Raw genomic sequence first — 15,959 nt, 5'->3', positions numbered from 1 at the left:
AAAATTTGAGTATGTTGTTCTGTGAGCCATGCCGGGTCATCCCATCGGCCCAGAATGAAATTATTTGTATATGGGCACCTGTGTTAATTCTGAAATTAAAACTGTAGGCCCTAACTGAGTCTCTGGATTGAACGTGTGTCAAATTACACAGCAGGCAAATTATAATATTTTAAGACAGAACTGAGAATATCATGTCTCTGGATTGAACATGTCTCAACATTATTACGCAGCAGGCAGGTTATAATATTTTAAGACAGAACTGAGAGTATCATGTCTCTGGATTGAACATGTCTCAACATTATTACACAGCAGGCAGGTTATAATATTTTAAGACAGAACTGAGAGTATCATGTCTCTGGATTGAACATGTCTCAACATTATTACACAGCAGGAAAATTATAATATTTTAAGACAGAACTGAGAGTATCATGTCTCTGGATTGAACATGTCTCAACATTATTACACAGCAGGCAAATTATAATATTAAAGAATATCATGTCTCTGGATTGAACATGGATAAACATTATTACACAGCATATAGTGTTGCATAGCCATGCTAAAACAATACTGCCCTACACTGCAACTATAGGGAAGATAGGGTGGAGGAGCAGATGGAATTAACTCTTCCTTGTATTCCATGCTTGGGTGTATATAGAATATTTACCTGCTCTAGGAAGGCACAACCACTCGGTAGGTAAAATTGTGATGAAGTGAATTCAAACAGAGCCACGGCCTTATATTAAAGTACCCTGCAAAGCTCTGAAAATCAATTTATGTTGCATGTTCTGAACAGAAAAGGCATTTCTGTGGACACTCTTATCAGCCACATCTTGAGGCTTGAAACAATACCTTCCGTGTTGGTGCCTCCATGATTCATACATTTCTGTGGACACTCTTATCAGCCACATCTTGATGTGAATCAATACCTTCCGTGTTAGTGCCTCCATGATTCATACATTTCTGTGGACACTCTTATCAGCCACATCTTGAGCTGTGCTGGTGCCTGAATACAATTGTTCTGTAGAAATTTTTATCAGTTACATCTTGAAGTTTTCAATACATATGATTCATACACGCACAGAAATGCCTCAGCTCTGTCTTAAAATATTATAACCTGCCTGCTGTGTAATAATGTTTACCCATGTTCAATCCAGAGACATGATACTCTCAGTTCTGTCTTAAAATATTATAACCTGCCTGCTGTGTAATAATGTTGAGACATGTTCAATCCAGAGACATGATACTCTCAGCTTTGTTTTTATAACCTGCCTGCTGAGTAATAATGTCAATCCAGAGACGTGATACTCTCAGCTTTGTTTTTATAACCTGCCTGCTGAGTAACAATATTGATGCATGTTCAATGTCTTAAAATATTATAACCTGCCTGCTGTGTAATAATGTTGATGCATGTTCAATCCAGAAACATGATACTCTCAGCTCTGTTTAAAATATTATAACCTGCCTGATGTGTAATAATGTTTACCCCTGTTCAATCTAGAGACATGATACTCTCAGCTCTGTCTTAATATATTATAACCTGCCTGCTGAGTAATAATATTGATGCATGTTCAGTCCAGAGACATGTTCAATCCAGAGACATGATACTCTCAGCTTTGTTTTAAAATATTATAACCTGCCTGCTGAGTAATAATATTGATGCATGTTCAATCCAGAAACAGTTCCTGAATTTAAATTGAGATTCTCAAAATTGTAAAATGTATTGTGTGCTCCATGATGCTCACATAATTTGTGGAGAGGCACTTTATAGCCTGTTTCTGGTGTACAGGGTCTAGCTCCTGGTCTAGAAAATTACAAAATATGGCCTTGCAATCTAAGTTATACAGGGCAATCACACAAATATTTCCAATCAATTTTGTTTGGAAATGTTGATGACTGTGCAGAACAAGTATAAGTGAAATATTCCATGCTATATTTTCTATGGCATTTTGGGCATATTTTTGTGAGAATTCTGCATTTGTCTGGATTACAATCCTTTTGGTGCTTAACCCAATTGGGGCTGGATATATTCTTATTGCATTGATTACAATATTTTTGATTTGGCATTTTTGTTGTTGTTTATTATATAAGATTTCTTGGGGTTCAAATCAAAACTCTATACTTAATAAAAAATATCAGTTGGGTTCAGCAGTTAGTGGCTGAGCTGATGCTTTTATACCCAGACAACAGCAATAACTAGGCTCTGGTGATCCCCAATATAAAATAATTTTGCTCTATTATGCTGTTGTATAACACACTTTACCAGGTTTCAGATCTGGGAGCTATCAGTTGTATATCAACTAGCAGTGAATATTCTCAAAATCTCACTTGTGGAGATATTATTTTGCCACATGTATTTCAATCTTACACATTTTATCAGGCCTCAAACCCAGAGCTCTTGTTTACAAGGCAACAATATTAACACTTTGCCATCAGGGGAGGCCTCACATTTTACCAGGACTCAAACCCAGAGCTCTTGTTTACAAGGCAACAATATTAACACTTTGCAATCAGGGGAGGCCTCACATTTTACCAGGACTCAAACCCAGAGCTCTTGTTTACAAGGCAACAATATTAACACTTTGCCATCAGGGGAGGCCTCACATTTTACCAGGACTCAAACCCAGCTCTTGTTTACAAGGCAATAAGCCATGGGACTATGTCCACATGCAATACACATTGAATATCAGAACCCAGGAGTTATGAGCTCTATATCAGCTAAATACAATTCAAAGTTGGACTTTGAACTGTGCAATGAATATTCTGTAAGTCTCACTCGGGTATATATTATCAGAACAAGGCAAAACCTGAATCCAATTCAGGCATATATGACAACATGCAAGAGCGAAGTTTTATGCTCTTCCAGTAAATTGGAGTTAATAACATGATGGCATGGCAATTTTCCCTGAAAGGGCACAGTGTAGAATTTATCTCATGCATGCAAGCATATAAAATCTCCCAGGCGTGCATAATTTATTGCTGGCCGGGACATGAAACTGATCAAAGATTAGAAAAAACATGAAACCATTTTGCTTGCCTGCCCTTGTCCTATTGTATTGATCTGTAAGTTGTAGAGTATGAGAATATAAGCTTTTTGCCTTAGTTTTTAAGTGTAGCCAAAACAATATCAAGGGGGGGCATATTTTTGACAAGTTTATGGACAACAAACTGAGAGATGTAGCTTTTACACACATGGGCAAATCTGTCTGAGGGGAGTTCTTCTTTTCTACACTAGAATTCAAAATTCTTTAGATTTAAATATGTACACACATGGCCGATTGGGCTATATGCCCCCTCTTGACATAATTTTAAGTGTGGGCAAATCGGGGCATATGAACTCTTCTTTTCTACACTAGGATTCAAAATTCTTAGAATTAAGAGCATATCACACTTGAAGAATTGGGGAATATGGGCATCTTGGCATAATTTTAAGTGTGGGCAAATCGGGCTGTTTAATCAAATAACCTCTTCTTTTCTACGCTATAAGTGTGCCAGTAGTATATACTTTTATACTACTAAGACAAAACACAATCGTAATTGCCATGGCAACAGCTCTTAACAAGATAAGTATATACAGGTTAGTCACTATCCTGACATTATCAGAGATAGGTAAATTACAGAAATTAAGATTATAGAACAATAAACATTTGTACAAGAGAAAAGGTAATTAATAACAATAAATAATAGTGCAATGGGAAAGGACGTGTCAAGTATTCTCGAACTCTATAGTTTATTTCAGCTGCAACATAAGAAAGGCAAGATCACTCCTGACCTAGGGGAGAAGGGAATGGTTCCGGTGTTCCTGACCTTCCATAAAGTACAAAGATTAAATAATGAAAATAATGAAATAATAAAATAAGTTATTTATTTCCGCCGAACTTATTGGAAAGCAAGGATTATATTGCGACCAAACCACTTTGAATGACAGTGCCGAAGAAGATTTATGCCAGATGTAATACTACTTACAATAATGTGCATAAAATATTACCAGGAACTTTAATTAATTTAAATAATAACAATTTTAATTTATTATTATTATTTTGAGACACTTGGTTCGAACCCCCCTGAAATATATTTCTAGATACGTGCCTGCTCCTGACCATTCCTACCAATTTATTTCTGCCTATATCAATGCTGACATTCCATCGTCGTCTTAGTATTGTTGGTCTATTTACCATGTAAACTTTGAGACTTTCTATCTAGTGCCTATTGGCAGCACAACTAGTTGTTTGTTTTTATTCTAGAGCAAAACATTAAATCTCAATGTTTGTACTAGAACTTCTACAGGGATTTCACTAACGGTATGGCTTGTATGAGAAAATTTCAGAATCACACACAGATCAATAAAGAGATAGAACGAGAGAGAAAGGATGAGAAACAGCAAGAAACAGAAGTAGAGAAATATGAAAAGACAGAACTGTGAGGAAAAGACAGATAAGACGCACACAAAGACTGACATAGAGAGAGGGGGATAGGGAGATAAATGAAAATAGATAGACGAAAGAAGCAGAAGAAGACACGCACAAAGATATACAGAGAGAGGGAGAAAGGTTTAAAGTGAAAAGATAGAAAGAAATGTAGAGTGAGAGAGAGAGAGAGAGAAAGGAAAGACAGAAGGTAGAGAAATAATTAGATAGAAAGTCAGAAAAAGAAATAGGGAAAGACATGAGAGGTGAGGGAGAAATAGAGCGAGAGAAAGGAAAACGAAGGAGTCAGAGAGAAAAAGAATAGAAAGTCAGAAAACAGAAAGACATAATAGAGAGGGAGAGAGGGGGCAAAAAGAATGAGGCAGAGGGTAGACAGGAAAGAAAACAGAGGAAGCCTCACACAAAGACTGAGAGGTAGAGAGAGAGAGAGGAAGGTAAGAGAAGGAGGCAAAGAGAAAGATGGATAGATAGAAAGATAAAAAGACAGAAAAACAGAAAACATACCCAAAACACAGAGAGAGAGAAACGTAGAAAGAAAGAGGAAGAGTGAAAGATGAAGCGTTAGAAAAAAGGAAAGGAACAGAGTAAGGAAAGAGAGAACCAGAGGGAATAAGACAGAAGAAATAGAAACAAAGGAAGAAGGTAGGTAGGATGAAAGAAACAAAGAAGAGATCACGAAAGATAAAGAAAAGTAGAACACGGAAAGAAAGAGAGAGAAATATGGAAAGAATGAGAAAAATAGCGAAAGAGGGGAAGGGAAAAAGATCCTTATTTACCCATAATTAGCAAAGCAGAGCCCCCCAGCCCATTCGAAATTCTCTAGCGACGCCACTGCTTCTATGAGCAAGTAAAGCCACACAATTGCGATTGAAGTCTTCTTGGTTTAACTATTGGGTATTCCATGTCAAAGTGCCCTGAATATCTATTTCTAAAATTTTATACAATGCTGTAATTTTATTCTACAACCTTTGTCAGAAAAGTTCCAAGACTGATTTTTTTATTCTTTACCTGTGATATTCAAACACAAGAAATGGGTGTTATTCAGTCACCTGATGTGTGTTCTGAATAGAAATGGCATTGGAAGTGTTTCCATGTAAACACACTAGGTGGCAGGGCTGTGCTTAGCAGCCCACTGTTTGGCTTGTTGGCACATTTAGTTGGAAGTTACACAAGTGTCGTGATGGACGTGCATTCCGAGCAGAGAGTTAACATTAAGTTTTGTGTTAAGCTGGGAAACCCTTAGCGAAACATGGAATATGATACAGCAAGCATTTGGGGACAAGGCATTATCGAGAAGCCGTATCTTTGAATGGCACAAAAGGTTTCGGAAGGGCAGAGATTCAGTGCAAGATGATCCAAAGACAATGTTGATCCCATTTTTTCATGCTAAAGGTTTGGTGCACCATGAATATCTGCCTGAAGGACAAACGACAAACAAAAACCTTTATATTGACGTTCTGAAACATTTGTGTCAACCAATTCTGCGGTGCCGTCCTGATTTGTGCGCAACTTGGCAGTGGTTCTTATTGCACGACAATGCAAGGCCACATACTGCTTTATCAGTCCAGGAATATCTGGCCAAGAATCGTATCTCTGATCTACCACATCCCCCATATTTACCCGACCAGTTACCGTGTGATTACTTTTTATCTCCCCGTGTGCAAACACCGCTGAAAGGGAAGCGTCATGAAGATATTGGTAGCAATCCAAACGTTTTTGTGACAGATGTGCTGAGAAGCATCCTAGATGAAGCTTTCCCTGCTTGCTTCCGTGACCTCCAGAAACGGTGGCAGCTGTGTATAGATATCTGAGGGGACTATTTTGACAAAACTCAGGACCGTTCCTAAGTTGAATAAATTATATTTTACGAGCTCAGTCCTGGAACTTTTCTGACAAAGGTTGTATCTTGTGAGTCAAATCTAAAATTTCCATTGGATAGAAATTAAAGTATTATACATATTTATTTTTTTTAGTTTATTTTAACTTTTTGATGTAATGATTCCCCTGCGTTAACAAAAATCTGCAGAGATGTAATATTTATACTCTATCCAGGGAATGTCTGGACCAAGGCCGCGAATAGAGAAAGCGAGAAGGTGAAGCGAAGCAGTACACGCTACTGCAAAGCCTAGTAATTGCAGTCGTTTCCTCCTCCACGTAATCACGTTCCATCGCACTTGATCATTGGTGGAGCCCTCTCGAATCACTACTCGTGCAGACACACTTCGTAAGCTCAGAGATTCCCGGGACAGAATATAACGTCGTTGATTATTTTTTTTCGACAAGGATCCAAGGAGGAGAAATTATCAATATGGCAACATGGAGGTTACTCGGGCATAAGCTTCTCAGCTGTACAATTATCGCTTTCACTTTTTAAGTTTAACTACTGCAAGTTCTAGAGAAATAGACTAATAGGCAATTGCCAATTATGGAATCCTGAGAGGATACTTCATTTCCATTTGAAACGAATGTGCAGGGTGACCCTAAAAAAGGTAACCGAAATGTAGAACCGTTACATATGTGTTCGGTTACCTTTTTTGGGCCACCTTGTAGAACTGTAGAACGTGCCAAAGAAAACGTATGAATAGTGGCGGCGATTACGGTGGGCGTATGGGGCTTGTTGCCCCCCACAATTTGCCACTTTTACCCCGCACTATACTAAACCTTCTCTACAAAGGGAAAGTAAACAGACTTTGCCCCCCCCCCCAGTTTCGGAACCCAATCGCCGCCACTGCCTGTAGAGGAAGAAATCCTGCCCTCTTTGTGCACTACCGTACCGCCGGACGAGGAACCGGCGCGGAGACCGCCTTTATGGCAGTGACCATCCGTTGCCGCGTTTACCTGCAAAGGAACTTTCGGTCAAACAGCCAATTACGGCCACCGCTTGGGCAAGAAGTGACGTTAAAATTCCGCCTCCCCAAAGCAGCCATTAAAAGAAACAGGATTTTAACAAATAACCGTTCTGAGCTGTGAATGCACCGGTTAGTAGGCAGCGGCGACTCCACTTCAGCACAAAACGGATATGCAGTCATTCTGACCGATCCCTGTGGCAGACTAGCACGGCGCGCTGCCAGGGGTGCCAGGTTCGAATCCCGGCCTGAGGATGGGTGTTCCTTTTCAGTGTTCCTTCATCAATTGCATCATATCATTACTCAACCTCATCTTCACAGCTAGCCAAAAGTGGCAGAAAAGCGAATAAAATAAAGCAAATCAATCAAGCAGTCATTCTGGTACTTACTTGGACAAGAACTAGGCTCGCCAACCCTTCCGGAATCAAACTCACTCTCCCGGACACACTTTATTATGTCCAGGAATGACGAGATTTAGTACTTTATTAAAAATTACATTCTTCTTTCTTTTGGTATGCATTTGTCGAGCGAAGAAATTTGATATTGCAAACCAAAACAATTAAACTTTAAAATATTATTTTGAACATTAGTAAAAATGAGTCATTTTTAAGTAAGTGAGAGAACGGAGAAATAAAAAGTTTAAGCACATTGTTTTGCCACAGTATGTAAACAAGAGCTGCAGATATGAAGATAAATTTAGTTCGTGGTATGTATTCACAGTAGCAAGACCACAAACAAATATCTGATATTCTAGACGTCTTTCAGAACATTTTAATCTAAAAGGATTGCAGGCTGTAAAGAAATCTCCTGGAATTTTATTCTTTAAAATTTTCAAACCTAGCAAGAGTCTCTGTTGTCTCGATTAGCGTAAAGAAAAAAAATAAAAGTCCCCTACCCCCAGGGGGTTTGGTAAAGCATGCTGTCCGGATACCTTTGGCCCTCTCCTACTTACACCTTCGACAAGAGCAATATATGACGAAAATCAAATATGTTCTACTGAACTATTATAGATAATCAAATCATTCGACTTTTAATCCGGGTTTGGATTCCCGATCAGGATACATATCATTAGATGTGAAGGTGATTATATTTAAAACTAAAGGTCTATAGTGCGTCTCAACCTTAAAAGTCAGTGTGGGTTAAATGGAGGCGAGCAATGAATTTGATACGCGAGACAGCCCGCGTAAACAAACTACGATTCAGCAATAAATAATGGTGCTGTGGAGTAACAATGCATTCTAAAAAGAACTTCAAACAATGGTCAACACTTTTCTCGCTTGGCCTGCACGTTTATCGCGACAAACCGAAAAGTTTCTTAACCAACTTTTTCGTGTTACTTACTCTCTTCGTAAGTAAATTAATTCACTCGGGCGAAGAATATCATATCTATAGTGGAACCACAAGCAAAAAAACCTGCGCAGAAGCACATCGCGCCGGCGGGTGCGGCAAAGGGCAGGGGGAAGCAACATTCGCGCTGGCTCACGTCAGCGTTGCCAGGCCTATTGATTTCTCGGGAGAATTCCTTAATAAACTATTGCTATGGAACCTCCAACGGCCAGCTCAAAAACACGTTTCCTGCTCATCTTACTTGAACATGGAGGGGAGATGTGGAATGGAACTCAACTCAGCCGTGAAAAGTGCTGTTTGAACTGTGAAATTATGTCAAACGCTACTCAATTGTGCTAGGACATTATTTTATTACTTTTACTACATTACTATTTTTAGATGGCTGTATTTTATCCCACCCTAAACTCTATTTCTATTTTAGTTATTTTACGTCGCTTTTGTGCCTCTACGGGTAAGTAATACAATATGGATGAATAAAAAACTGATGAAATGAATGAAGTGGCACGAACACAGTGAAACGTCCTTGCCTTACAAGGTAGAAACACTGACTTCTTAGCGTGGGCAAATTATGTTATACATGTATGTGTTTCTGGGTGTGTGTGTGTATTTCTAGCAGATGGGGAGGATGGGTGGCACCCTAGCATAAGCGTTGCTATCTTGAATTATTGAGGAAGACATGCTGTCTAATTCACCAAATATATTTCACATACGTAATGCATTTTCTCATTATGGTGCAGGACGCGTGCCCACCCCTATCGATAGCTGTACACCGAACACCAGCACAAGGCAAATTGATTTGTTATTGTTAGCATTCGACTTGAAAGATTGTGGAAAATCGCCGACAACGAAAGGCGGCACGTTACCTTCATCTGTGAACACAACTTTCTTACATTTCCTGTCATAAAAATTCCTCGCGATAATAGAGGCATCGCAAACCCCTTGTGTCGGTGCTGAGAAAAGGCAAATTTGAGGGTGTTTTCCACGCACCCTCTAACCGAAAAATGCGGAAGAGATGAAAGATGTTGGTCGGTTCCCTCGGGCGGTTTACTTTCTTTTGTTTGAAACATGTCCACTCCTGAAATGGAGATCTTCGGTATATTTTCGCCAAACACAGGGTGCTGGGTTTAGCACCATTGTTACAAAAGTATCTGTGACGTTTACACCGTAAACAATGCGCGCCACTCCAGCGCCACTCTCCTTGCCCCCCCCCCCTCCCCCAGTGCGCACGACTGTGCCGCCCCTCCGCCCCCAAGAACGTCGTTCATCCGCTACTATTAGATCATCGGATTTTGCAGCAGATCTTCTGGTTTCCCAAGGAACAATCTCCCGAATTTTTCAAATCTAACTTGGCAACACTGCCCCGAACACCGATAACGGCAGGGAAGTTGCGCGAACGCTTTGGACGAAAGGTTTTTTTCCTTGTGGTCGAGCTACAAACACCATAGATCCCATAGAAAAAAAATTGTCGAAGCTGATCAAGCGGTTTGATATTTATGGCTTTTGAAGTATTTACTAGAAAAAATTTAAGCGTTTTGCAAAATTCCATAATTATGGAAATTTCAGATCACATGAATTTATGACAGGTTTTATAATGCCGTCAGTAAATAGAGCATAAAAAACTCTACAGGATAATGATTTCACTGTTTGAAATTTATGACTTTTACATTTTGTAAATTTTGTAACATCTGGCAACGCAGCGGTAGTAGAGAAGGACAGAGCTATTGGGAAAACTCATGTATTAGAGAGGGAAGTACTCCATTTACTTCCATTCTGACTTTTAAGGTTGAGACAGTCTATAGCTAGTCTTGAGTAGCCTGTCTGTGCATAAAGTGAATCAAAAAATAAAACTCTTTGAACAACCAAAGTAACTATTCACTGTACGTGGACGTACTGTACATTTAAGACACATACATACATAATTATCCCATACATGTTGTTGCTATACAAATAGAAACGCAATCATTTTTATTACAATTTTACAAATAAATTACTTTAAGTAACCACACTCTATAAATAATTCTGCCAGGCTTAAAAATGAATAAACTTCAGACCTAATAAACTAATTTTAAAATTATGAACGCTGCTACTACAAGATTAGAACAAGTGAGACACCTTTTCATGTCTGACGTCGATATTGTGAATTTAATTAAAAGTTTCTTAGTTCAGTTAAGCAAATTGTTTATAATTTAATGCCACTGCATTGTTGGCGCAGTGGTAGCGTCTCTGCCTTGCAATCAAGGGGTCCCGGGTTCGATACCCGGTGGAGGTACAAGTGGTTCGGATCCCACTTTAAACTGTAGGTCCAGTCCCGATTAGCCTTACTGTGCATAAAGTGGACTTAAAACAGCAACTCAAACCAAACCACTGCATTGTTTCCAGAGAATATTCTTACCCGTTGTTTTTACAGTGGGAAACAGAAAAGATACTTCAACAATGTGCTGTTAATTTAGACGATTGTTATTTTTGTGTTTATCCAGCAATGGAATGGATAAACACAACGACTACCTTATTTTAAACAGAACATTCGTTAACACAAAATCTCAACCGAAGTATTAACACCTCTTTTTGCATAGGACACCAGTTGTAGTTTACATACAATGTAATGACTTAAAAAGATTACCAATTCAAACTGTTTATCCACATCATAGCTGCAAAGTTCTGTTTGCTGTCCTTTTTATTGCAAAGAAATGTTCTCATATCCTGTCAATTTCCGTTTCTGTAGGAAAATCACATCATGAAAAACCTTATCGTAAATTATTGCCAGGCATTTCTATGAACACCTAGATTAAATCTGCAAAATCAAGATTGTAAGGCTGAGACCATTCCGTCTCTAAAACCTCTATTTTACTAAAACTTTCATTGCGTTCATTTCCTTCACTATGTAGACATTCCTTATTGAATCCACGTTCTCGAATACAGCTATTGTGTAAATTGCCCCATTAAGGTAATTAAATTTCAAAATTGTGAAAAATGTACATAAAGTTTGATGGTTAAATATATTTACACGTAGCTTAGAGAATAAAGTGTCAGCCAGACGTTTTAGTTTAATTGAAATATATTTATGCCGTCGAATTGGATTCGTTCGGTGCCGTTTGTGAAAACTGGCTTCAACCAGATAGAACTGGAAATGACTTGTTTTTTGTAAATGCTATCATCCACCATTCGCTACAAAAATGTCAGTATAAATGTATTTGGAAATAGGTTGCTTCAATGTGTGTTGATTGTATACGGGAAACAATATAGCTAGACGCAATCACACATCTTGAGTATATAAATTGGTATTGCAAACGCCATTAAAGTTTTAACGATGCACTAGAGAACCACTATTTTTCAGCAGCAGTAAAATAAAACTACATCGAATAAAATAGCTTACCATGTATGGATCATCTCCTTTAGGGCCTTCAACATGTCGTCTTGCAGATGAGGTGAAAATACCTCTTGCAAACGGGCGTAGCTTTTCTGAAAGCATTTTGAACTTCCAACGTGGTCTATCAGTTACCAACAATGATATAACACGACCTCTTCACTCAACGTAACTTCTCCTCACTATTGCTTGTGACGTATTACGTATCAATGAAAACGTTTTTCCCTTCTTCCTTCCGGAAAGATTTCTTACCGTTAAATCGTTGCTCTGTTAAAGTGAGTAAGAAAGAAATTTGGAGAAGTTATATGTAAGTAATTTAGGTTTAGCTTGAACCCTTACAAGAGAAGGCTGAAACAATACTCTTTGCAGGATAATATGCCACTTTCATCTGAACCAATAGCTGATACAAAGTAACAGGGACGATCAAAGGAAGGGATGCTTGCCCCGCTGAGATATTGAAAAAAGTTGTAATTCGAATGGAGAATTATCACAATATTTTATTTTCTGTGACTTATAGGCTGCAAGTCTTGTCTTTGATTGATTGATTTGCTTCATTGTATTTCGCTTTTTGTGCCACTTTTGGATAATTTGCGAAGATGGCGATGAGTGATCATAGGATGAAATTGATGAATGGACACACACAACATCCATGCCCAGGCCGGGATTCGAATCCGGGACCCCTGGCGTCGTAGCACGATGTGCTAACCACTCCGCCAAGGGGGACCGGCTGTAAGTCTTGTCGACTACCGTCTCTAGGGCGGTGGGATTGTCTAGAGTTCACTCAATTTTGGTGGGTTGATATTTCTTTAAAATTGCTATACGGCGTACGCTTTTAGAAGGAACATGAGTTCGGCCAATACCCAGCCAGTGCTACTGCGCTGTTGCCAAACTAACTGCTAGCGCAAGGGTAGAACAGAAAATTCGCGGTGTCCATTATTTTGATAATGCGTGCACAGTATATATGACTATAAGTACAGTGAAATAATATAGTGAATATTTCTACACAGGATTATAATATCATATCACTGTAGCATATAAGAGAAACCCATACCTGAAAGAAGCTTGAAGGTATTTATTGTAGAGGAACTGCCAGGTCATCATCACCGCTCTCGTCGTCTTCCTCGGTCTCCGTGTCACTGATTTCACTCATTTCCGAGTCACTCTCCTGGAAGTTAATGATTAGATTTTGCACTATGTTGTCTCGGGCCACTCCCTTGTGAAAATCCTCTTCCTGAAGCTTTTCGACGTGCTGAGATTATCACCAGGCGCTCTCAGGTTGTGCATTGTTCTCAAAAATTTAATTCTCGCGGCAACTATATCACCCCTTTCTAACAGAAATTTATGTCCATCGTTGTTTTTCTTATATTTGAAGCCCAACCGTTTTAGTATTAACCCCATAGAAGTAGAGGAACCAGTGTAATTAATTATTTCCCTCATGACGCACAATCATTTAAGCTAGTAACACTTTTCTGTTTTCTGGCATGTTTCCCAGGAGATTTAAATAGGAGTTCACCGATTTCTGTGGTAGATGTTTTACCCTGTTTTACAATACGCGACACAGTATGAACACTTACACCTCACGCTTTAGCCGTAAGTTCTCTACTATGTGAAAACACTGTTTCAGCACGCACTTCTTCCGACGCCAATTCCTTGAAGTACGAATACACTTTAAAAATAATATTTCTCCCTTGTGAATGTATTATTGTATCCTTGGTACCTGTACTACTGGTGCCAGGTTTCGAGAGTGACATTATTTAAAATAAAAAGAACGGACGGAACACACACTATTGCCCGAAAGGGCTGTATTCAATCTTTTCACAACTGTTCTTCGTGGCGCACGAGTGAACGATAAGCGAATAATTTTACACCGGCCTTGCTACGAAAACGCTGAACTCAAAGTGACCCAGACTTTCAATGTTCGAGAACGCCCAGAAGAATGAAGGGTCATTGTTTATATCGAGGCGAATTTAACACCCACAGTTTTCCCTAGACACAACAACTCAGCTGCGTCAATATGGTGGCAACGCAAAAAACAGGCGGAAGGAAATGAAAGGTGTTGCTTCCCGTGTTTCTTCAAGGAACGATAACTCCGGCTGTAGGCGACGGAAATTCATGGGACTTGGACAGTCAAGTTCAAAATGTATTTCCCCATCTTATGATGAACCTTAAAGTGGCGAGTTTTATGAAAACTTCTTGCGCGCAAGAAAAATACAGAACACGGCTTTTAACTTCCGCGCCGCAGTCTCCTAACCGTACAACGTTGCACTCCTGCCATTGGCTGATCGCCACGCACACCCTCTGCGTGGCCCCGCCCGATATTGCTTCTAAAAGCGTGCGTCGTATAATAACACGCCTCCCCCCAAATATTTCTCTGTGGATATATCATCGCGATCTGTTCTAAAGACTACATATCTATCATCGAAAAATTCTTTATCATTATGTGAAGAAGTTAGCCAAGTTTCAGTACATATTACTACATCATAATTACTTGATAGAATACTGAGATAAAACTGTTTCCTTTTTGTTCTCAACCCAACCCAACCCATAAAACAATAAACGTAGTAATTTGCCTAGCACTGTAAAAGTAAAAAAGAAAGGAAAGACTACTTTGTTTGATTACTTGAGTTTGTTTGAAGTAAACGCTCATATGGTGTGGGCCTACAGTTTAAAGTGCGATACAAACCACCACGAATGCAGTTTAAAGTTTGAAAATGTTACAGAATGAAGCAGAAAAACATTTTTTCGATGCTGATTTATGCAGGACTACGAATGTTTTTTTCTTAAATGAAGCATGTTGGGACGTAGTACGCCACCCATACAACAGCATAGTATAAAAATCTCAATTTTCAACAAAAGTGGACTTTGTTTTTCCATTGTACCCTTCATATGTTACTAATTTTAAGTTGGCTAACTTGAAATAGTTTTTCGGTTTGAAACTGTTTAATACTCCTCACCACAAACTAAACATCAATTTCTTTCTAACCAGGAGTTTTTCTTTCGTAGATGGTAAATCTGTGGTGCGGAGCTATGTAGTACCGGGTGTTCAGAAAGTAACTATGCAGTGCAATACACAAGTAATGTCTAGTACTGCATAGTTACTTAATGAACACCCTATATTATCTGCTGCATACGGGCAGTCTGTGTTATAACGATCTCATTTACTTTCAGTGGGATACTTACAAGCAGAGTTGTTAAAGGTCCAGCAATTTTAAATAAATTCAATTCTGGTCCAGGAGAGAAAATCAGTAAGCGTAAACGGGTTCTGGACCGTAAAGAACATTTTTATCTGTAAAGTATTTCAATTCGGTCCAGGAACCTTTTTACCAGATGAATTTAAATACGGTCCAGGAACCTTTTTTTCAATGAAACAATACGCAATTGGACCGAATTTCAATTGTGCAAGGAAAAAAATTCCGATCCTGCAGCAGAACCCAAAGAACCTATTGGAATTTATGGGTTCCTGGAGCTTTAACAACCCTGCTTACAAGCCAGACTTAAAATAACAATTCAATTCTAACAATTCAGACATTTCTCTTCGCAAGTACGTGTATTTTATGTTCAACACACACACAGACTTATATAGACGTAGATAAATAGAGGGGGGGCCTTTGGTAATATTTTTCGGGAGGCCCATAATTTGTAGATCCGGCACTGCTCATTCCAATAATTCTACACAGTAAATAGATTAGTAGGGTGCATAGTGGCATGTGGTGTACAAAGGAAATAAAGTAATCGTTCAGAGATATTCGGACAAAAATAAAGGGAGGATTATAGTAGCAAGAAAAAATGCTTAAAAGTACTGCATACTGATACATTGATAGCTGACACACTATACTCTTTAGTGAAGATAATTCAAATTGCACAGATATATGCCACTTTCCAATATGATTGAATCAAAAGTTGTAGCCGATTCGATGGCCAGGTGCGTTGAAGTAGACAATTTTCGATCTTTCCACTGAAGTTCCTAGGTTCGAGTCC

General features: G+C 38.9%; 1 long non-coding RNA gene across 1 annotated transcript in view; it reads right to left on the bottom strand.

The window, feature by feature from the left end:
* LOC146004490 (uncharacterized) overlaps positions 1–12,148 on the bottom strand; it is a 28,438-nt gene extending 16,290 nt beyond the window's left edge. The window contains exon 1 of the long non-coding RNA XR_014443931.1: positions 11,991–12,148. This is a non-coding gene — a long non-coding RNA (uncharacterized LOC146004490). The remainder of the gene's footprint in view (positions 1–11,990) is intronic.
* Positions 12,149–15,959: the final 3,811 nt, after the last annotated feature.

This window comes from Lepisma saccharinum, chromosome 21 (genome assembly GCF_977018435.1).
Source record: "Lepisma saccharinum chromosome 21, izLepSacc3.1, whole genome shotgun sequence".
Taxonomy (NCBI): domain Eukaryota; kingdom Metazoa; phylum Arthropoda; class Insecta; order Zygentoma; family Lepismatidae; genus Lepisma; species Lepisma saccharinum.
This window is presented reverse-complemented; position numbering and strand designations above follow the sequence as displayed.